Source organism: Macaca nemestrina, chromosome 6 (genome assembly GCF_043159975.1).
Source record: "Macaca nemestrina isolate mMacNem1 chromosome 6, mMacNem.hap1, whole genome shotgun sequence".
NCBI lineage: Eukaryota > Metazoa > Chordata > Mammalia > Primates > Cercopithecidae > Macaca > Macaca nemestrina.
In genome coordinates this window covers 150,094,053-150,116,948 of record NC_092130.1, presented here as the reverse complement: position 1 = coordinate 150,116,948, position 22,896 = coordinate 150,094,053, and the positions used below count along the sequence as shown (strand labels likewise).

At 36.2% G+C, this 22,896-nt stretch overlaps 1 long non-coding RNA gene across 1 annotated transcript in view; it reads right to left on the bottom strand.

Moving 5' to 3' along the window:
* Window positions 1-6,036: 6,036 nt before the first annotated feature.
* The window catches only part of LOC105473005 (uncharacterized), a 32,398-nt gene continuing 15,538 nt past the window's right edge, over window positions 6,037-22,896 (bottom strand). The window contains exons 4-7 of the long non-coding RNA XR_011624317.1: window positions 17,261-17,332; window positions 15,860-15,911; window positions 8,682-8,813; window positions 6,037-6,456 (exon numbers count right to left, since the gene is read on the bottom strand). This is a non-coding gene — a long non-coding RNA (uncharacterized lncRNA). The remainder of the gene's footprint in view (window positions 6,457-8,681; window positions 8,814-15,859; window positions 15,912-17,260; window positions 17,333-22,896) is intronic.

The window sequence follows — 22,896 nt, the reverse complement described above, 5'->3', positions numbered from 1 at the left end:
AGAAATGGATAATTTCCTGGACACTTACACTCTCCCAAGACTAAACCAGGAAGAAGTTGAATCCCTGAATAGATCAATAGCAGGCTCTGAAATTGAGGCAATAATTAATAGCCAACGAACCAAAAAAAGTCTGGGACCAGACGGATTCACAGCTGAATTCTACCAGAGGTATAAGGAGGAGCTGGTACCATTCCTTCTGAAACTATTCTAATAAACAGAAAAAGAGGGAATCCTCCCTGACTCATTTTATGAGGCGAACATCATCCTGATACCAAAGCCTGGCAGAGACACAACAAAAAAAGAGAATTTTAGACCAATATCCCTGATGAACATCGATGCAAAAATCCTCAATAAAATACTGGCAAACCGAATCCAGCAGCACATCATAAATCTTATCCACCATGATCAAGTGGGCTTCATCCCTGGGATGCAAGGCTGGTTCAACATACACAAATCAATAAACGTAATCCAGCATATAAACAGAACCAAAGACAAAAACCACATGATTATCTCAATAGATGCAGAAAAGACCTTTGACAAAATTCAACAGCCCTTCATGCTAAAAACTCTCAATAAATTCAGTATTGATTAACCTATGAGAATATTTAACCTATGAGGATGAAAGCAACTGCTAATCAAAAAACATACACACATCCATTAGAAGTACAGACATATAGGAAAGAAAAGGTGCACCCTGTCTTAGAATTCTCCAGAGAAATAGAAACGATAGAATGCATATATAATTCAATGACATGGGTTTGAACAGTGCAGGTTCACAAATCCATCTATTTTTTTCCAATCGGTAAAAAAAAATGATTATCTCAAAAGATGCAGAAAAGGCCTTTGACAAAATTCAACAGCCCTTCATGCTAAAAACTCTCAATAAATTCAGTATTGCTGGAACGTTTCTCAAAATAATAAGAGCTATTTATGACAAACCTAGACATGGATGCGCTCTCTCACTACTCCTATTCAACATAGTGTTGGAAGTTATGGCCAGGGCAATCAGGCAAGAGAAAGAAATAAAGCGTATTCAGTTAGGAAAAGAAGAAGTCAAATTGTCCCTGTTTGCAGATGACATGATTGTATATTTAGAAAACCCCATCATCTTAGCCCAAAATCTCCTTAAGCTGATAAGAAACTTCAGCAAAGTCTCAGGATACAAAATCAATGTGCAAAAATCACAAGCATTCTTATACACCAGTAACAGACAAACAGAGAGCCAAATCATGAATGAACTCCCATTCACAATAGCTTCAAAGAGAATAAAATACCCAGGAATCCAACTTACAAGGGATGAAAAGGACCTCTTCAAGGAGAACTACAACCAATGCTCAGTGAAATAAAAGAGGACACAAACAAATGGAAGAACATACCATGCTCATGGATAGGAAGAATCAATATCATGAAAATGGCCATATTGCCCAAGGTAATTTATTGATTCAATGCCATCCCCATTAAGCTACCAATGACTTTCTTCACAGAATTGGAAAAAACTACTTTAAAGTTCATATGGAACCAAAAAAGAGCCCACATTGCTAAGACAATCCTAATCCAAAAGAACAAAGCTGGAGGCACCACGCTACCTGACTTCAAACTATACTACAAGGCTACAGTAACCAAAACAGCATGGTACTGGTACCAAAACAGACATATAGACCAATGGAACAGAACAGAGTCCTCAGAAATGATACCACACATCTACAGCCATCTGATTTTTGACAAACCTGAGAGAAACAAGAAATGGGGAAAGGAATCCCTATTTAATAAATGGTGCTGGGAAAATTGGCTAGCCATAAGTAGAAAGCTGAAACTGGATCCTTTCCTTACTCCTTATACGAAAATTAATTCAAGATGGATTAGAGACTTAAATGTTAGACCTAATACCATAAAAACCCTAGAAGAAAACCTAGGTAATACCATTCAGGACATAGGCATGGGCAAGGACTTCATGTCTAAAACACCAAAAGCAATGACAACAAAAGCCAAAATTGACATACGGGATCTAATTAAACTAAAGAGCTTCTGCACAGCAAAAGAAACTACCATCAGAGTGAAGAGGCAACCTACAGAATGGGAGAAAATTTTTGCAATTTACTCATCTGACAAAGGGCTACTATCCAGAACCTACAAAGAACTCAATCAAATTTACAAGAAAAAAGCAAACAACCCCATCAAAAAGTGGGCAAAGGATATGAACAGGCACTTCTCGAAAGAAGACATTCATACAGCCAACAGATACATGATAAAATGCTCATCATCACTGGCCATCAGAGAAATGCAAATCAAAACCACAATGAGATACCATCTCACACCAGTTAGAATGGCAATCATTAAAAAATCAGGAAACAACAGGCGCTGGAGAAGATGTGGAGAAATAGGAACACTTTCACACTGTTGGTGGGACTGTAAACTAGTTCAACCATTGTGGAAAACAGTGTGGTGATTCCCAAGGATCTAGAACTAGAAATACCATTTGACCCAGCCATCCCATTACTGGGGATATACCCAAAGAATTATAAGTCATGCTGCTATTAAAAACACATGCACACGTATGTTTATTGTGGCACTATTCACAATAGCAAAGACTTGGAATCAACCCAAATGTCCATCACTGACAGACTGGATTAAAAAAGTGGCACATATACACCATGGAATACTATGCAGCCATAAAAAAGGATGAGTTTGTGTCCTTTGTAGGGACATGGATGCAGCTGGAAACCATCATTCTCAGCAAACTATTGCAAGAACAGAAAACCAAACACCGCATGTTCTCAATCATAGGTGGGAATTTAACAAAGAGATCACTTGGACACGGGATGGGGAACATCACACACCGGGGCCTATTGTGGGGAGCGAGGACAAGGGAGGGATGGCATTGGTAGTTATACCTGATGTAAATGATGAGTTGATGGGTGCTGACGAGTTGATGGGTACAGCACACCAACATGGCACATGTATACATATGTAACAAACCTGCACATTGTACACATGTGCCCTAGAACTTAAAGTATAATAAAAAAATAAAAATAAAAAATAAAAGGTTAGATATATCATGAATGCATAAAATATGTAGATACTGTTTTATCATTTACTACCATAAAATATGTACAAAGTTTTTATAAAAAAATTAAAATTTTTCAAAACTTATATACACACTTAGACCATACCTGACACCATTCACAGTTGAGACAAACGTAAACAAATGTAAAGATGCAGTATTAAATTTAACTGCATAAAATTAACTGTCCATACTACACAACTGTAATAATTTTATTGCCACCTTGTCTTGTTAATTCAAGTATTGTGTCAGCTTAAAATGCTGAGTGATGTTAACATTTCTGGTGAGCAATTCCTTTCTCCAGTAAATTGCATATTATAGTAAAAAAGTATCTCTCATAGTTCTCACATATTTTTCATTATGTTTAGTACAATACTGTAAACCTGGAATAACACCATGGGGCCCATATCAAGTATCACTAGTGATGCTGGTAGTGCTCCCAAGAAGCAGAGAAAAGTTATGACAATATAAGAAAAAGTTGAACTGCTTGGTATGTACTATAGATTAAGGTCTGCAGCTGTGGTTGCCTGCCATTTGAAGATAAATGAATTCAGTGTAAAGACCAATGTTAAAAAGAAAAGGATGTTCATGAAGCCATCACTGCAGCTATGTGAGCAGGCACAAAAGTCTTGCACTTTCTGCAAAATACCTTTTTATCTTGTTTTGAAAATGCAGCTTTAATATGGGTGCAGAATTTCCATAAGGAAGGAATACCTATGGACTCTCATATAAGTCAAGAAAAGGGGAAGGTGAAGGGTTGAAAGCTGAAGAATTTAATGTCAGCAAAGGATGGTTTGATAATTTTAGAAAATGATTTGGTTTAAAAATGTAGGATAAGAGGAAAAGCAGCTTCTTTGCTAACCAAGAGACAGCAGATGATTTCCCAGATACCATTATGAAAATCATTGAGGAGAAAGAATATGGTCCTGAACAGGTTTTCAATGCAGATGAAAGTACTCTATTTGGGGGAAAAAAGACGTAAAAAAACATTTTTAATAAAGAGAAATGAGAACCAGGATTTCAGGCAGAAAGGAACAGGCTGACTCTACTATTTTGTGCCAGTGCAGTTGAGTTTATGATCAGGACTGTCCTTATCTATAAAGCTGCAAAACACCAAGCCTTGTAGGCAAAAGAGAAACACTAGTTGCCATTCTCTTAGTTGTACAAGAAGGCCTGGACAATGAGAATCCTTTTTCTGGATTGGTGTCATTGACGTTTTGTCCCTGAAGTCAGAAAGTACCTTGCCAATAAGGGACTGCCTTTAAAGTTCTTCTGATATTGGACAATGGCCCTGGCCACCCAGACCTCATGAGTTCAACACTGAAAGCATCAGAGTGGGCTACTTGCCCTCAAACACAACGTCTCTAATACAGCTTCAAGATAAGGGGATCATATGGATTTTTAAAGCTCATTACACACAGTGCTCTATGGAAAGGATTATTAACACTATGAAAGAAAACCCCAATAGAGAAAATATCATGAAAATCTGGAAGAATTGCAACATTGAAGATGCCATCATTGTTATAGAAGAAGCCACGAAGCCATTAAGCCATTAAGCCAAAGATAATAAATTTTGCTGGAGAAAACTGTGTCTAATTGTTTGTGACTTCACAGGATTTACAACAGAGACAATCAAGAAAATCATGAAAGAGACTACGGATATGACAAAAAGAAAAGGTAGAGATTGAGGGTTTCAAGATATGAATCTTGGAGCAACTCAAGAGCTAATAAACACCACATCAGAGGAATTAACAGAAGATGACTTGATATGGATGAGTGCTTCTGAACCAATGTCCAGAAGAAGTAAAAAGACACTCAAGAAGCAGTGCCAGAAAATAAATTGCCGTTAGACAGTCTCTCACTCTCGCAGAAGTGTTCTGATTATTCAAGACTGTTTTTGACTTATTTTATGACATGGATGCATCTATGATTCAAACACTGAAACTAAAGCAAACGGTAGGAGGATTGGTATTGTATAGAAATCTTTTTTAAAAAACGAAAAAGCACAAATTCAGACAGAACTTACGATGCATTTCTGTAAAGTTACACCAAGTACGTCTCTCTCCCCTGCTTCCCTTTCACGTCCTCCATCTCTGCCACCTCTGCCACCCCCAAGACAGCAAGACCAAGCCCTCCTCTTCCCTCTTCCTCCTCCTCAGCCTTCTCAACATGAAGGTAATGAGAATGAAGACACTTATGATGATCCACTTCCACATAATGAATAATAGATTTTCTCTTTTCTATAATTTTAATAACATTTTTCTCTAGTTTACTTTATTCTAAGAATACAATTTGTAATACATATTACAAATATTTATCAACTGACTTTATGTTATCAGTAAGGCTTTTAGTCAACAGTAGGCTGTTAGTAGTAAAGTTTTGGAGAGTCAAAAATTATACATGGCTATTTTACTGGAAGGGAGGCTTGGCACTCCCAACCCCCATGTATTTCAAGGGTGAGCTATATATTCTATTAATGATTTTTCCAATATATGATTTATTATAAGAGAATGACTTACATGATTATGGAGGCTTGGAAGTCCCATAATCTGCTTACTGCTAATTAGGATCCAGAATAGCCAATGGTGGAGTTCTGAGAACTAAAAGATGAAGGGCTAAGCAAGGCCCAGTTGATGGCAGAAGATGGAGGTTCCAGCTCAAGCAGTCAGAGAGAGAGATTGAATTCCTCCTTCCTCTGCCACTTGTTTTCTGTGGCAGCTCTCATTGGATTTGGAGGATGCCTATGCACATTGGGAAAGGACATTTGCTCTACTCAGTCCACTGATTCAAATGCTAATTTCTTTTTTAAACACTCTCACAGACATACCCAGAAATAATGTTTAATCCGGGCACCTCATGTCCCAATTAGTTGAGATATAAAATTAACCATCACATACCCAAAGAGCAGTCTGAGGAGTGGAAGAAAGAAATAACAAAGTAACAACCAGAGAAAGTGAACATTCCCTTCCATTTATATTTACTGTATTCTTTATTGTTAAAACCTACATGCCACAATGCTGACATTATTGTATTTCTGAAGATTCCATTGTTCTATTTAGATATAAGTTTCCAGCAGGTTGAGAATAAATTTAAAGGGAAAGTTTTATATATTCCATAGATCAGTAGTCCTTTACTTAGTGTAGGAGAATCAACTCGTTTGCTAAAAATTATTTGCAAAATAGCATGAATATGCATTTATCTTAATAGAGAATTCTCAGCTTTTTCATCAAATTCTCACTGGGTCTATTAAAAAAAAAAAACTACAACGTCAGACAATGTTAAGGATGATTGTTGTACTTCTTTGTGGGTTTTCTTTCCTGTTGTCTGTCATATTTCTTTCACTGTTGTGGAGTTTCTTTGGCACTGGGAAAGTATTCACTTCTGGACTTCTCAACCTATAAGTCAAGTGCAATATTCATTGTTCTTCAGTTCCAAATCTTTACTTTCAGAAGATTTTTTCACCTTTCACTTCACATAGAAAAGAAGTCACATGATGTTATCATTTCAACTTAAAAAGTGCTTTTTCTCAACAGGGTAACTTTTTTTCTAAAAAGTTAGAGCAGGTCCCTCATATTCTCCAATATTTATTTATCCAACCCAGGCATCAAGCATATTTCTCCAAATTTCAGAGAATCCCAGCTGCCGTAATTAATGCATTTCCTCAAGCCTTGTCAGTTTTACCTATGCCTTAATGTAAATTGTCACCTTCTTGTGAAATTCACCTTTCTCCCTTACAAATACATACTTCAAAATTTATACCAACAAAAATGCCAAATAGAATGAGTCTAACTCTAAGGTAACTAGAAGAAGGCATAATTAAATCTCACATTAGTAAAAGAAAGGTATCTTTCAACATTAAAAAAAAGAAAAAGAAAAATAAGGATATATTTCAACACACAAATTAAAAGAAAAAAAATCTTATGACTTTTCAACAGTTAAAGTAAGGCAGGTGTGGTGGTGTACACCTGTAGTCCCAGCTACTTGTGAGGTTGAGTTGTGAGGATGGCTGGAGGTCAGGACTTTGAGGCAGAAGTGAGCCATAATTACACCATTGCACTCCAGCCTCAGCAACAGAGTGAGATCTTCTCTCCAAAAAAATAAAAATTAATAATAATAATGTTAAATTAAATGTACTGATGAAATACAAATAAAAGACCAGGTGCAGTGGTTCATGCGTGTAATCCCAGCACTTTGGGAGGTCAAGGTGGGTGGATCACCTGAGGTTGGGAGTTTGAGACCAGCCTGACTGACATGGAGAAGCCCCGTCTCTACTAAAAATACAAAACATTAGTTGGGCATGGTGGTGCACGCCTATAATCCCAGCTACTCGGGAGGCTGAGACAGGAGAATTGCTTAAACCCACGAAGCAGGGGTTGTGGTGAGCTGAGGTGGTGCCGTTGTACTCCAGCCTGGGCGACAAGAGTGAAATACTGTCTCAAAAAACAAAATAAAAAGAAAGAAAAAAAGAAATACAAACAACGAAAAAAAGGTAACATATAGGGCAGATAACAACCTAAATACATAATTAGTTCTTACAATCAATATCTTATGAAGATATGCCAAAGTATTTTTCCAAAAGAAAATACATAAAGAGGATGAGGAGTTAATTTACATACCAAAAAAGTACAAATTTATTCTTGCATTCAACAAAGATAGTTTGAAAGTCTACTTTGTATCAGGTACCGTTTTAGGTGTTATTGACAGACCAATAACCATAACAAAAGAGACAAGAGCTTATGTTCTAACAGGAATAGACTGAAAATAAAGAAGTTTTATATATATATAAATATATATGTGTGTGTGTGTGTGTGTGCACGCGCTCGCGCATGCGCGCGTACGTGTGTGTGTATATATATGTGTATGTGTGTGTGTGTATATATATATATATGGCATGGCAATACATCTTCTAAAGTTGTTTTTAAGTAAAGAAAAATACTACCTGAGTTGGAAGTAAGTTAACAATAAATATAATCAACCTCAGCTTATATCAAAGTATAATTAAAGTAACAATATAATTCCATTATTTGGGCCAGGTGTGGTGGCTAACACCTGTAATTCCAGCACTTTGGGAAGCCAAAGTGGGAGGATTGCTTGTATGGAGACCAGCCTGGGCAACATGGTGAAACCCTGTCTCCACAAAAAATACAAAACTTAGCTAGGCATGATGGTGCGCAACTGTAGTCCCAGCTACTCCGGAGGCCGAAGTGGGAGAATCACTTGAGCCTCCCAGTGGGCCTGACTGCACCACTGCACTCCAGCCTGCAACAGAGTGAGACCCTGTCTCATTCATACATATATACACACACACACACACACACATATATATATATAAACATATATAATTATTATTCACTTAAATATTTTTCAAGATTTTAAAAATATAATAATACCGGTGTGGGTGTAAGGAGAGATGGTTACTTAAAACCTGCTGGTGACAGCATAAATTAGTGGAGTCTGTCTGGAAAAACAACGTGGCCATATGCTGAAAGTGCCTTTTGAGGATCTAAGCTTTTATTTCAGTGATAACATTCTTAGGAATTTATCCTGCAGAGAGAAAAACAAAACAAAACAAAACACTGAACAAGTGGGAAAAGATGAATACAGATGCTCCTCAACTTACCATGGAATGATGTCCCAATAAGCCATGTAAAGTCAAAAAAAATCATAAATCCAACTGTTGTAGGCCAGGGACCATCTCTAAGTAAGGATGTTTATTACAGCACTAATTTTAAAAGCTAAATCAGGAAGCCATCTAAATGATGAAGAACAGGGTTAATAAAATAAATTTGTTACCAGCATACCAGAAACACTGTGCAGTTTTTAAATCATATTTTAAAATGTATCTGATTACCTTTAAAGTAGTAATAACACACTATTATTTGAAACAATGTAGCCCCTGTGTTTTTAACTATATGTTCTTTTGGAATTATATATTCAAGTCTGGAAGTATATAAGCCAAAATGTTAGTTTTTTAAAAATTCTGGAAAGTAGAGTTCTGAGTTGCTTATTTTTTTGCGTTATATTATTCAATAATTTCTGAGTTTTCTAAAAAAGAAAGATTTGCATGTTAGACTTACAAAATTACAAAAATGGGTGTTATTTTAAAATAGGTTCCAAAAAGATGATTGAAACTTTTATAATTGAAAAAATTACTTTTAAGTAGAACATAATGTTGTCATGTTAATCTGCAAAAGTCCACAGTCAGTGATAGAAAAATAGTAAGGTAAACCTTCTTGTTTTAAAGTCAGTGCTCTTTGTAGGTTTGTGTAAACTTAAAAGGCCTCTACTCAGAATAACTTATCTCTGTATGGAAAGCAATGATGTAATTTAAAAACTTCTCTTGATTTACCAGAAATAGAATATTGAGAAAAAATAAGATCTAATTTTAAAAGTTTATCTTAAAAAAGATAATCAGTTGTCTCTAAAAAAAGCAATTGACCTATGTTATAGCTGTGTATAAAGATAAAATAAAAAATAAATTTGAAAGATTTTTATAAATTGCAAAATCTGTGCATATTTTACTAATTATATTAAAAATATATAAAATGAAGTATTTCTTTCTTTTGTTACCTAGAATCTCAAATAGTTAAGAACTTCTCAAATGAGTAATGCAAGGTCCTAAATGCTCTACTCTATAGAAGGGCTGCATAATTTCTGGTTGGAAAGTACACTTGAAAAAAAGAGTTATTGTCCTCCAGAAAAAAGGCAAATTAAAATATTCAAAAGAATGTATTCTTGGCTTTAAAACAAAATGCTGTGCTTGGCATTCTTGTAGATAAATAGATGAGATGGATGGATGGATGGATGCATAGATAGATAGATAGATGATAGATAGATAGACAGACAGATAGATAGATAAACACACATCTATTTATGCACCTATGTATATATGCATACATGTGTACCTTCTCTGCCAATAAGAATAATATTTAAAATCTCAAAATAGCCTGAATATAATTGAAAGGAGAATGCTTTATTCCTTACCCAAAAAGTGATGGATTTAGCATCAAGAGACAAATGTTCATTTGCTTGAATCTGTGAACATTTAGATGATGCCAGAACTTCTTCCCCAATCCTCCCCTCACTCGCACCAGTATCTTTCTTTCTCATGAAATTCCAGAAATTTAGTCATTTCCCACACTTCTGCAGAGTTTGTGCTTTTCACAAACCTTGCTGAGACTGCCTCAGTTGTATGAGCAAAATGACTGGCATGGCTGAGAAAGAATGTGAAGACTGAAAGTACCAGGCCGGCCACATTCTCCTCCAGGAACAACAGGAATGTGGCAAGGCTTTAATATCTATGAAGAATAATACAGAAAGTGCACTTGGACAAAATGCCAATGATGGCAGCAATTATACCCTCAGAGATGATAGGATTTAAAGAAACAGTCTGATTACTCAAAAATAGCCATTATAATGCTACAAAGTTCCCGGGGAATTAAGAAAATCTCAATATCTCCTAAAGAGGTACATGATTTTACTGACAGAAAAACATTTAAACTTCATTATCCTTTTAAAGAATCCTGCTAGCAAAAGACATCAATATTTGTTTGAAAATAGGATGAAAGCCATATTTGGCAGAAGCATGTTTGAAGTCTTTCCAGAATGTATTTTTGCTCTCAATGGGACAACGGAACTTGGCCTTTCCCCAACTTTAGAAAGGCATACACATATTCATATGTGTACATGTTTATGTCAAAGCAAATGAAAAATATAACTTTAACAGATGTTCCTCCCTCCCCTCTAACCCAAGTCACTTTTTTCCCTGACAGTCATGCATAAACACAATTAGTAAAGACTGACAAAATTATGATAGCTGTGTTGATGCTTTGAAGGGCTATTTGTGTGACCAAGAAAAAAAAAAAAAAAGACCATCAGGTGTCCTTTTTCATATGTGTTTATATATGTGAGATATCTCTTTGAAAGAACACAGCTTCATAAATACTCTGTCATGTCAGTAATCTGCAACTTCTTTGTCTACACTCAGAAATATGTCCTGGAGGGTTTTTCATTGCTAGAACATAATTTCTTTGAACTATGCACAAGATCCATCACATGATAATGACTAATATTTATTTAACTCTTATTATGAACAAGACATTTTGGTATTTTACCTGGACTGTTTTATGCAATTCTCATAAATGAGTTAGATATACATTAGCATTTCTAATTTACAAATAGAAAATAAAGTCACAGAGAAGTATAGCTACATTCTCAAGGTCACACTGTGAGGAAAAAGCAGAGCTGAATTTTGAATCCAGATGGTTGGATTCTTCTCTATAATATTTTACAACCTTCTTTATAGATGCCTACTTTTTTAAATATTCCCTCATTAGTGGACAATTAGTTTATTAGAAACTTTGCTTAATAAACATTGCTTCTGTAAACATCCTTGTCTCAACCTCTTTGTGTGCTCATTTGAGCACCCCTGTTACTCAGACGTGCAGTTCCTAGCGGAAGATTACTCATAGGTGGTCCTTCAGTACTTACCTTAACATAAAGCCTAGAAGATAAGAGCTTTCAGCTACGAATCACTCAGACCTAAATTCAAATATGTTTTCTAGTAAGGGGCTTTGGGGAAAAGGTCTTTGGAAACCTGTTTACTTATATATACAGTGAGAATGCTGACACTACCTCTCAAAATTTTGTTAGAGAATAAACGAGTTAATGCATGTGAAGAGCTTAATCTAGTACCTAGTATATGGTGAGTATTCAGGAAATAATTGCTATTGTTATCAACTTTATTGGGAAACCTCTGTATCCCAAGTCTAAGGTAAATGTCCTACTATACATTCCCATTTTATCCATTTTACCCCATGATGCCCTATAAACCATACACCATTCCTTCCCATTATAATGTAAGCAATCTCTCTCTCTCTGTCTCTCTATGTGTCTGTAAATGTACCTGATATCATCCATGTTTCATGAAAAAGCAAGTAATGGAGGTGTAGAAAATAAATTCCCAAAGGCTCTTTCTAATTCTCCCCCACCTTTTTGACTATCAATCTAAGAATCTTTTAATCATATTGATTTCTTTATATTCATTTAATCCAAACATAATTTTTCTTTGTTGTAGTATTATTTTTGGTTTTTTTTTGTTTTTGTTTTTTTGAGACGGAGTCACTCTGTCGCCCAGGCTGGAGTGCAGTGGCGCATTCTCGGCTCACTGCAAGCTCCGCCTTCTGGGTTCACGCCCTTTTCCTGCCTCAGCCTCCCGAGTAGCTGGGACTACAGGTGCCCGCCACCTCGCCCAGCTAATTTTTTGTGGTTTTTTTTTTTAGTAGAGACAGGGTTTCACCGTGTTAGCCAGGATGGTCTAGACCTCCTGACCTCGTGATCCGCCCGCCTTGGCCTCCCAAAGTGCTAGGGTTACAGGCGTGAGCCACCGAGCTCACCCTCTTTGTTGTATTATTTCATGGGCCAATAATGCAAAAAATTAGCCGGGCTTGGTGGCGGGCACCTGTAGTCCCAGCTACTTGGGAGGCTGAGGCAGGAGAATGGCGTGAACCTGGGAGGCGGAGCTTGCAGTGAGCCGAGATCGTGCCACTGCACTCCAGTCTGGGCGACTGAGCGAGACTCCATCTCAAATTAAAAAAAAAACAACAACAACAAAAAAAAAAAACAAAAAAAAAAACTGAATGAAAGACAACCAGTTTAAAAAGACTGAAATCCCTTTGAAATATACAACCGAGCTAAATTCAACCCCCCAAAATGATACATTTAGGTTCTGATCAGATCAATATGACAACTATGCAGGCTCCTACAGGCCACAAAGTAAAAATATGGTTCCAGCTCTCGCATTTAGTGATGCACATCGATCAAAATAAGTGAAGAGTGAGAAATTTCCATTTTATTCTGTGTTGTATAGACACAGCATGAAGTTGTTGCAGTTTGTTTTATTCAGTTTGCCTGGGGGAAAACTCATTTTGCAGTTTTAATAATATATTCAGATGGTTTAATGATGAATAGCATTTCAGAACCTTTAATCAGCTCACCGCAATGACTAGAGTAAACTGAACCTGTGAAGTTTTAATAGAGATCAGAGGAAATGTCACTTAACTTATACTAACTATACTAACATCACTTATTATCACTTTATCATATACTTTGAATTTTTATTTCATTAATTCTGTAAGGTTTTTTCCCACTCTTTTTTCCTGCCTCACTAGATTTTATTCTTCATTCGTTTCAGTATAACTTTGTGTCTTCATAACTGACTTCGACTCCTATATTTGGAAATTCTGCTATCACTTGAATAGAAACTTGGGGTTCATTCTTGTTAAGGTCAAAAGAGCAAGTATCTGCAGCTGAATTTGTTGCTTGCCAAAGTACACAAGTGAAATGAAATATAGTGAAAGTTTCCAAAGTGAGAATGAAAACAGATACATAACTTCAGAGAACTGGAAATAGACTGGGTTTCATCTCCCTGATCCATGTAATTTCTTCTCTTTTCCACTGTTTTCATCCTTCTGTATGTGCATGTTGCATAATTTGTTATGAGAAAACTCAGAGAGAATTTAAAGAATGCAGTGGAGATTTGGGAGCTGGGTTCAATCCTGAAATTCATTTATGTCAACATCAGGCAGTAAAGGAAGTAAGTAAGTTGCAGAACTTCGCGAGAGACTTTATCCAAAGCAGCACAGAAAGAGAGACAGAACATAAAAAAATAAGGAGCAGAGTCCTGTCTGTGCCCAGATGCAAAAACTTGGAAAGTATTTGTCAGCTCTGGCCGTTTCTGCCAAACAAGCAATACTATAAGGCAGAGGCAGACTTCCAAATGGCCGGAACCATCAGTCCCAATCCTACCACCGTGTACCCAAAACACCCATTAAGGGTTGATGCACAGCAGCCTTGATCCTGTGCCCACTGTGATAGGTTCCAACTCTCCTTCCAGAGAGCAGAGTGATTATTTCTGACTCCTCTCCTACTAACCACTACACTAATGAGTTGTTCCTTTAATGATCATGTGAGGTTTTGAAAGAAATAATTGGCTTAGCATAGAAAAGAGAAATATTAAAATCATGTCTTAAATATCATTTTAAAAACCTCTCCATGTGATATATCAAAGTTCCAAAACAAAACTATAATTAGTTGGATCTCTAATGGAAAACATAGGTGTAGTGAAGTTTTAAAAACTTCTCTGTGTCATACATCAAAGTTCCAAAACAAAAGTATAATTAGTTGGGGCTCTAGTGAAAAATACGGGTATAGTGAAGTTCTTATATTAACTTCAGCACCTTAGCCCTGCGGAATTGGTAAAACTCTCAGCTGTAAGAAATGCTTGGTTCTCTCAAGATACTCTTCTCAGGTAAATTTCTCAGTCCTTTTGTATCCATCATGTAGTCATTATCTATGACTGATCACAATCCATAATATGCTGGGCATTTTCTTATATTTGTGCTGATAAATATTTTCATAGAAGTGTTTCTGACAGCTATTGTTCAGTTTTGTAGATTCTGCTTTTATTAAACCTTTGTGGCTCTAAGAACGGCTACTCCTAATTTGATACTCTCAAAGCCAAAAGGTATAGTGGCTCATTAATTTGCAACTGATGTTGTGCAAATGCTATCAGTAACTTCTGATTGCTTCCACAGGATAGCCTTCTGAGTTGCATTCCAACTACCCAGAAGTAATTGGTTATACTTTGTTCTTGGATAGTCTTCTAAAATAGCTTCCTAAATTAATACTAAGGTGTTATGTACACATCTCTGGGTCAATGAGGTGTGGTTTACAAAAGCGTTTATTCATTCATTTAATAATTTATAAATCACTTATTGCAAACACATTTATGGTGAGGCAATGCGAATGACCCAGGGCTATGAAGACACGGTTTATTCACATTACAATCTGGTAGAGAGAGATAACATATAAACCAGTATGTGTATAAAATGTGATACACACTGTAAAAAAGATTCAGCAGAAGAAAAAGGAAATGGTCAACTCTACCTGGGGAGAAAAAAAATAGTCTTTTCTAAGCCCAAGAATTCTTGACATACCATTAAAAGAATATTGTGTGCAGCTAAAATATGTGTCATTGAATTAAAACTTTGAATATATAACATTATGGACAAACAAGGATATTCGGTGAATATTCCAAAACTTTACCCTCGTCCACATCCAGAAGCAAAAAGTGAATTCATAGCTTGTAAATGTTGATCTCAAATGGGAAAATAAAGGAAAACATTTGTTTTCTAGCATCTTTTCTAGAAATTCCCAGTTTTCTTCTCTTTGTGTTTCACTTCCCTGTCAGAACCCAGTAACGTCAAACTTTCCAACAAAAAGTTAATGGCTGTGTTCACTTCCGAAGAGAATCAATTAAATTTATACATTTCATAATTTTTTACAATGCTAGACTTGCATTGAAAAGATTGATTTTTGTACTCCATTCTCCTTAAAAGTTACTCTTTAAAAGAAGCATACTTTAAAATATTTTAATTAATATAAGATAAAAATTATACATTAAATATTTTCAGTGAAGCACAACTTTATGCTATCACCTTTCATCTTTGACCCCCCAAATTCAGTATAAAATTGTAGCTCTATAGCATTAATTGCTACTGCTTTCTATAAAAAGGTTTTTGATAATTTTCATGTTCCAGATCTGCAAATTCCATTCTGTGATACTTTTTTTGTTTCAAAGTAATCATTAATAGAATTAAGTCATTTTTAGTTATCAGGCATGTAAAGACTAGGAACAACATTTGTTAGCAGATTCATAGGATTCTCTAGTTGAGACTGATGTGATTATTTATAGCACTAAATCTCTAAAAAGCATGAAATTCTCTTTCATACTCTCACCTTCATGAAGTCTATGAAAATTGATCAGTTGGAATAGTTCATATTTGACTTCCTATAAGAAAAAGTCAGTAAAAAAAAAAGGTAGATAAAGCTTGTCTTTGGGCATTATAAAATCCAATTTTAAAAATAAGAGTTTTGATCTATATATGATGATTCTGAATGCATAACCATTAATTTAACAATAGAAGGCAGATAGGAATTATTTGACCCATATGGTCTAATAAAGTTTTAGAAATTAAATAATGCATGTAATTTTGCAGAGAGCAAAGAAATACATTTGGAAGGATATAATCACCTATCATCTCTTCCCACAGGACAACCACTATTTTCTAGTATACACACACAGACAGACAGACACACACACACACACACACACACACACGCACTGCATGGAACAAAAGCATTAATGAACTGTTTCTTTTCAAAGATAGGAAATATCCATTAAAATCACTCTTACAGCTATTAAAACTATTACGACATTAAAATAAAAGATAAAAGACAAACTCCAATGCACAGAAGTATTCAACTTTTTGAAAATTTCTTTCCTCCACGAAATAAGTTAATAATTAATAAATAAATTTTAATTTTTTGTAATAAGTAGCAACAGATATTGCAAAAAGCTAACATACCCATCAAGAAAACTGATTACCACTGACAACGTGCATGTGTACTTTAGGTTTTGTGTATTTCTCAGGCTGCAATAATGCCATTGAGACTGTGGGGATATCAGAGCTGACACTGTGAGTGATCAAACTGAATTAAAAAATAAAAAAGCAAACCTTGTTAGTCACAAAGGCAGTGGGAGAAGCAGGGAAGACTGGGGGTGGCAAAGAAATGTGCTTTTTAGTCTTACCTCCTACAGCCCCAGAGGAAATATGTTGATTTTTGGTGCAATTAGTTGCCACAAAAACTCTGCTCTAAGGAACCCTGTCTATTTCTTTACCTTCTAGGAACTATTATAATAATATTTTAATTATTATGAAGCTTTCACCAAGATGCTCAGGGTGTTACATCAACAATTAAAACATCATCATCATAAACAATAACAATTAAAACCACATAAACCGCACAGCACAAAACAGCCACAGAACACTGAGTACAATGGCACTATTCAATGAGAAGGGCCCTTTTTTAGTGTTTTCTGTAATGTGACGTTACATAATTATATTCTGAAGTTCAAAACCAGAAGCAGGTCAAAAAGCATCATCAGTCGACAAACTACAAAATGACTACACATTTGTCTATGGAACATTGGCCTCATATTTGGGGGAATTACCTAGTATCCACTGTTTTCTTTAAAATCGTGACTTTAAAAAAATAATTGAATGCCAATTAAAATGAAGAAAGAACCCACTGACAGAGATTCTGGCAGAATAGAAAATGCTTGTAGGATTTTAGTACCTCTGTCTCCTCTTCCATATTCCACTGATTGTGGCGATTAGTAAGTTGTTTAAGCCATTTCCATTTCAGCGTCTGTGAACAAGGAGCAAAATTGTTTCTGGCACCAGAGAAATTACTTTAGGATGTACAAACGAAAGATTCTGCTACTCTATCAAGCAATTCACATAACACTGCCCACGAATCCACTGTATAGCCAGGGATACCAACTCTCTGGTTTGAAATATACATTTCCTTTGAGATATTTTAAGTAAATGATATTCAGTGACTTCTTCGTTATAGAAATGGCAAATATATATATTTTTTCTTTTATAATTGAATAAAGTTTTTATTGAAATCTATCCTACACACCATAAGGTAAGGAGAGAATATAGATATAGCTTGAGGAATTTTCCCAAAGCAAGCATACCCATGCACTCACCACTCAGAGGAATAAACTGGATAAATTGGACATTCCACTAACACAGTAACCTCCTTTCTGTCTGCTCCAAGTTGTTGCACTATTTCCAAAAAGGCAACCAGTGGGCTGCCTTCTTTGGCTATCTCTTTGCTCTACTGGGTTTTGTGCTTCATGGAAATAGGTTTATACTGCGCTTGGTGTTTTATGTTTCTTCTTTTGCTCAATATTATGTTTGTGAAATTCACCCATGATGCTGTGAGCAGTAATAGTGCCTTCATTTATGTTATTGTATAGCATCACTTTATGTGAATATACCATGACTATTTGGTTATATTAGGTTTTAGGCTGCTGTCATGAACATTCTTGTGTATGTCATTTGATGTACATAGCTTTTCATTTCTGTTAAGTAAACATCTATGATAGAATGTCACAGAGTTTCTGAATGTTCAGAATGTCATAGAGTTTGTGGATCTTCAGCTTCAGTAAATACTACCCAACAATCTTTCAAAGTGGGCAGCTCATGTTACATAATGACTAGCTGAATATAAGATTTCCATTTGTTCAACATCCTTCTCAAGAATTTTCATTTTCAGCGTTTTACATTTTTAACTTTCATTTTTAAGTTAATTTATTGTTTCATTTTTAATATAATCTCATTTTGGTTTTATTTTTAATTTCTCTGATGACTAATGATGCCGAGCAATGCTGTCTATGCATATTGGACATTTGAATATCTTCTTTTCTGTAATATTTTGCCCATTTTTTAAATTTTAAAAATTAAGTCTGTGTTTTTCTTGATTTAAAGAAGTTATGTTCATACTCCTGAACATAGGAGTTCAGGAAAGGAAGACTGCCTTTCTCATGAATATGTATTGCCAACAAAGTCTTCCACTCAGAGGCTTATCTTTTTTGTTTCTTACTGGCCATTTTTAATAAATAAAAGCAAAAAATTTTCATAAAGTCCACTCTAGAAGTCTTTTACTTTTCTAGCAAATGTTTTTGATAGCCTATTTGAGAAATATTTATAAACCCCAAAATCACAGAGACAGTCTCTGTTATCTTTTAAAAGATGTTTGTTTTACCTTTCAATTTAGATCTACAATCCACAGAGATACTATTTCTTTTTTAATCATCTGAGGTAGCGATCAAAAGAAACATTTTTTCCATATGAATATTCAATTGACCTAGAACCACTTATTGAAAAAGAACACCTTTTCACAATTGCACTAGAGAGGACCTCTGTCATAATTCAAGTGAGTGTATCTAGATGTTGTGTGTTGCTTTGTTTATTCTTACTTCATCACTCCACTGTCTTAATTACTGATGATTTAAAGTGTAGATATTTCGCAATGTGAGATTCCTCACTTTGTTCTTTTCCAAAATTTTCATTTCTATTCTTGGTCTTTTGCTTTTCCACACATATTTATATTCAACTTGTCAATTTCCACCAAAAACGATGGAATTTTGATTGGAATTCCAATGACTCTATAAATCGATTAGGGCACGTTGGATACACAACACTAGATTATCCAGTCCATGAACATGGTATCGTTATTCACTCATTGAGTCTTCTCTAACTTCCCTTATGCCTCCTAGCTTCATTTGTAGAGATCCTGAATATACTGTATTAGGTTTATTCGTAGGTATTTGATGAATTTTAAAGCTATTCTAAAAGTTAGCATCATAAAATTTTTATTTTCTAAAGTTTGCTTATATTTAGAAGTGTTTTATGTTTATGTTAATCTTACATGCAGAAACACTGCTGAATTTACTAGTTAATGTTTTCTAAATAGTTATTCAATTGTATTTTACACAAATTATAACATATTTTTTCTTTTCCTCTAACACATTGCTATTTATTTTTGTACCTCATTGTACTGGCCAAGAGCTCCAGGATGATGTTGGATAGAACTGGTGATGGTGGCAATCTTACCTCAATTTTCTCAAGAGAAAGTTTTCAATATTTAACCATTAAATAGGATATTTGCTATAGGTTTTTGTTGATATCTTTTATCAAATTAAGGACATTCGTTGTTTGATAAAATTTTTTATTAAGGAAAGGTGTTGAATTTTATCAGATGCCTTATTTTTCTTCTTTATTCTATTAGCATAGTTAAAATACATTGATTGATTTTTGAATGTGAATGTTGAATTCCCAGAATAATATGCTGGATAATTTTCTTACATTTTCTAGAATACGTCAAGTATGAAGAAAGCTTTCATTATAAAAATAATAAGACTTTCGAAAATTTATCTTATTTTTACTAGTTTCTGACTCCTTTCTGTAAGGCATGCAAAGCTACCTGCTGGAGATCACTTCACTGGTTTTAATTGACCCTCAGGTATGCTTTTGTGATGACCTGGGGAATTCATGCCTTCTTTGTCCATTATAGCTTATATAACCAAGTAACTGGTAGCTGAGCATCTTGATATAGGAATAAATAGAAAATGTTATTTATTTATTTCATTGCAGGAAAATGGCTTATCCTTAAGCAATTTAAAAAATATTGTCTAATAATGGTTATTATTGTCTAAAGACTGTCTATACAGGGCTTTTGTAATAATCAGTTCTGATGTCCACTTTAAAATATTGATGAAGGCTTTTAGTATCATAAGAAAAGATTTTCTGAGCTTCCTCAGATCTGATTAGTAATTTACTTTTCAGAACCTCTTCCAACCTATATTATAATTCTAGATGGCAAATGTAGTACAAATAAAAGATATGTTTTATGAAAAATGTAAATGCCACACAAAAATGTATAAGCTCAATCACTTTAAAAACATGATGGTGCCTTCTACCCCCAAATGTCTATATCTTTCAACAAAATTTGGAAGTGGAGGGGATCCCTGGGCAAGATGGCCAAACAGGAACAGTTCTGGTCTGCAGCTCCAAGTGACACCAATGCAGAAGGCAGTTGATTTCTGCATTTCCAACTGAGGTGTCTGGTTCATCTCACTGGGACTGGTTACTCAATTGGTATAGCCAACGGAGGGCGAGCAGAAGCAGGGTGGGTCATTGCCTCACCCAGGAAGCTCAAGAGGTTGGGGAAGTCACTCCCCTAACCAAGGGAAGCCATGAGGGACTGTGCTTTAAGGGATAGATCATACTGGCCTACATACGCTTTTCCCACAGTCTTCCCAACCCACAACCAGGAGATTCGCTTGAGTGCCTACACCACCAGGGCCCTGGGTTTCAAGCACAAAACTGGATGACCATTTGGGCAGACACTGAGCTAGCTGCAGGAGTTTTTTTTTCATATCCCTGTGCCACCTGGAGTGCCAGCAAGACAGAACCATTCACTCCCCTAGAAAGGGGGCTGAAGCTAGGAAGCAAAGTGGTGCAGCTATGCGAATCCCACCCCAAAGAGCCCAGCAAGCTAAAATCCACTGGCTTGAAATTCTTGCTGCCAGCATAGCAGTCTGAAGTTGATCTGGGATGCTCGAGCTTGAAGAGGGGATGGGAGTCTGCCATTAATGAGGCTTGAGTAGGTGGTTTTCCCCTCACAATACTAACAAAGCCCCAAGAAAGTTTGGACTGGGTGGAGCCCATTGCAGCTCAGCAAGGCTGTTGTGGCCAGATTGCCTCTCTAGATTTCCTCCTCTCTGGGAAGGGCATCTTTGAAAGAAATGAAGCAGCTCCAGTCAAGGGCTTATAGATAAAACTCCCATTTCCCTGGGACAGAGCACCTGGAGGAAGGGGTGGCTGTGGGCGCAGCCTCAGCAGACTTAAATGTTCCTGCCTACCATGTCTGAAGAGAGCAGTGTATCTCCCAGCACAGTGCTCAAGCTCTGCTAAGGGACAGACTGCCTCCTCAAGTGGGTCCCTGACCCCCATTGTTTCCTGATGGGGAGACACCTCCCAGCAGGGGTCGACAGGCACCTCATACAGGAGAGCTCTGTCTGGTATCTGGCAAGTGCCCCTCTGGGACGAAGCTTCTAGAGTAAGGAACAGCCAGCCATCTTTGCTGTTCTGCAGCCTCAGCTGGTGATATCCAGGGAAACAAGGTCTGGATTGGAACCCCAGCAAACTCCAGCAGACCTGCAGAAGAGGGGCCTGACTGTTAGAAGGAAAACCAACAAACAGAAAGCAATGGCATCAACATCAACAAAAAGGACGATCATGGAAAAACTTCATCTGAAGGCCATCAACAGCAAAGATAAAAGGTAGATAAATCCATGAAGATGAGGGAAAACCAGTGAAAAAAGGCTAAAAATTCCAAAAATCAGAATGCCACTTCTCCAAAGGATCACAACTCCATGCCAGCAACGGAACAAAACTGGATGGAGAATGAGTTTGACAAATTGACAGAAGTAGGTTTCAGGAGGTGGGTAATAATAAATTCCTGTGAGCCAAAGGAACATGTTCTAACCCAATGCAAGGAAGCTAAGAACCTTGATAAAAGGTTACAGGAACTGCTAACTAGAATAACCTGTTTAGAGAAGAACATAAATGACCTGATGGAGCTGAGAAACACAGCACAAGAACTCTGTGAAGCATACACAAGTGTCAATAGACAAATCGATCAAGCGGAAGAAGGGATATCAGAGATTGAAGATCAACTTAATGAAATAAAGCATGAAGATAAGATTAGAAAAAAAAGAATGAAAAGGAATGAGCAAAGCCTCTAAGAAATATAGGACTGTGTGAAAAGACCAAACCTACGTTTGATTGGTATACCTGAAAGTGACAGAGAGAATGGAACCAAGCTGGAAAACATACTTCAGGTGATTATCCAGGAGAAGTTCCCCAACCTAGCAAGACAGGCCAACATTCAAATTCAGGAAATACAGAGAACACCACTAAGATACTCCCCAAGAAGAGTAACCCCAAGACACATAACTGCCAGATTCTCCAAGGTTGAAATGAAGGGAAAAATATTAAGGGCAGCCAGAGAGTAAGGTCAGGTTACCCACAAAGGGAAGCCCATCAAACTAAGCGGATCTCTCTCCAGAAACCCTACAAGCCAATATTCAACATTCTTAAAGAAAAGAATTTTCAACCCAGAATTTCATATCTAGCCAAACTAAGCTTCAGAAGCGAAGGAGAAATAAAATCTTTTATAGACAAGCAAATGCTGAGGGATTTTGTCACTACCAGGCCTGCTTTACAAGAGTCCTGAAGGAAGCACTAAATATGGAAAGGAAAAACCAGTACCAGACACTGCAAAAACAAAATAAAATGTAAAGACCATTGACACTATGAGAAAACTACATCAACTAATGGGGGGCAAAAAAAAAA